Source organism: Solanum verrucosum, unplaced genomic scaffold, assembly GCF_900185275.1.
Source record: "Solanum verrucosum unplaced genomic scaffold, falcon-dt-bn FXZP01000069.1, whole genome shotgun sequence".
Classification (NCBI taxonomy): Eukaryota; Viridiplantae; Streptophyta; class Magnoliopsida; order Solanales; family Solanaceae; genus Solanum; species Solanum verrucosum.
This window is the reverse complement of record NW_026020102.1, coordinates 1,387,463-1,389,178: the sequence shown is the minus strand read 5'-3', so window position 1 is coordinate 1,389,178 and position 1,716 is coordinate 1,387,463.

Below are 1,716 nucleotides of genomic sequence, written 5' to 3'. Positions count from 1 at the left end.
AAATGATTATAGTTATAATGAAATTGATATAGAAGAAGATTTAGAAATAGTAAAAGAAAGACTAAGCACATCGAAAAGAATAAACAATGAGATACCCCAAATATCATCAAAAATGAGTACCTCAAGAAGAATAGATAAAACCCCACAAAAGTCAATGGAAGAAGAAATAAAACCACATTATTACTACATAACGGGAATAATGGAACAACGAAAATATGTAATATTAATGATACAGGACGAGAAGAAAACTATATAACAAGAGAATTAGTGACGGAAGATGTAAATAAAGGGACAGGCAATACCTAACGTAATAAAAACTTTCATGAAAACACTCTCTCTGCCAAGATATAAAAATACTTAAAAGTTAATGGAGAAATCTGAAATCCAATCAGATATTTCAGATAGCATGGCTAAGCAAGAGGCAAAGGTATATTGTTCAAAAAATATGCAGAACTAATTTCATATATTCCTGGATATCATATATATGATTGAATAATTTTTTTTTACTTATTATGTATTAGAATTATTTGAATCATGATTTCTAGTTTATTAGCACACTGGAAACAGGGAGAAAACTTCTATACTATGTCATCCTATTGTTGAAACCGGTAGGCGAGGAAAGCCATTTACGGGAGTAAACAAAGTTGAGGCGCTGATAAGAAGGAAGTATCCCCTAAAGTACGATGCTAGTAGTGACAGGAAAAATGATAAAGATAATCTAGTTCATAATGATCTAATATGAATTTAATCAATTATGAATATGATAGGAAGGAATAATTTGAAATAAAAAACCTACATAATAAAGAACATGACTACATATGTGCATGATGAAATGATAAAAAACTATGAAACTTTAATCTTATATATACTTAACGGTATAGAAATAATTGAATTAAGAAGAATAATATGGGAAAGAATAGTTAATGATTACGAATCAGAAGATATATTAAATCAAGAATTGTATGAAATAGATTTACAAGATCTATAATTAGATAATGAAAGAATAGAATGGTACGATTTAAAAATAAATTCAGATTAAAATGAATTACAAATATTTACAATATTGGATAGGAGCTATGGAAGAAATAAAAATATTAGAACAATTAATGGCGGAAAATTTATATATGTACCAAAAAACCCAAGATATTTTATATCTAGAGTATATCATAAATAATATTAAAGAAATATTCAAATTAAAGCAACTATCGGAATAATATTACAATAAATATTATTACATATTACCATGAATTTAGCACTACCAAAAAATAATATTAAAGAGATATCAAGATTAAGACACTTAGCAAAAGAATATTATAATAAAATCTTTAAAATAAAATACTCACCTACTACACTACCATCTACCGCACTACCACTTTCATGAATTCACCAACTACCAGTTCCTCACCGAAAAATGGTAGATCTTTGAGATTGTTGTTTTGACGTTCATAACTCTTTTGATATTGTTCTTTTGATGATCATAACTCTTTTGAGATTATTGTTTTGGTGATCATAATCATTGTTGAGATTTGAAACTATGGACCAGTAGTAGAAGACATATGAATATGGACTTATGATAATAACAATGGCATGGAAAGCAAATGTGACATGAACGTGTAATACTTAGGAGCTTCTATGACTCAGTAAGCATTTTGACATCTCAAATTGAAGCACATATCAAGTGAAGACATTTACAGTCAGCCAAGAGATTTGAACTAT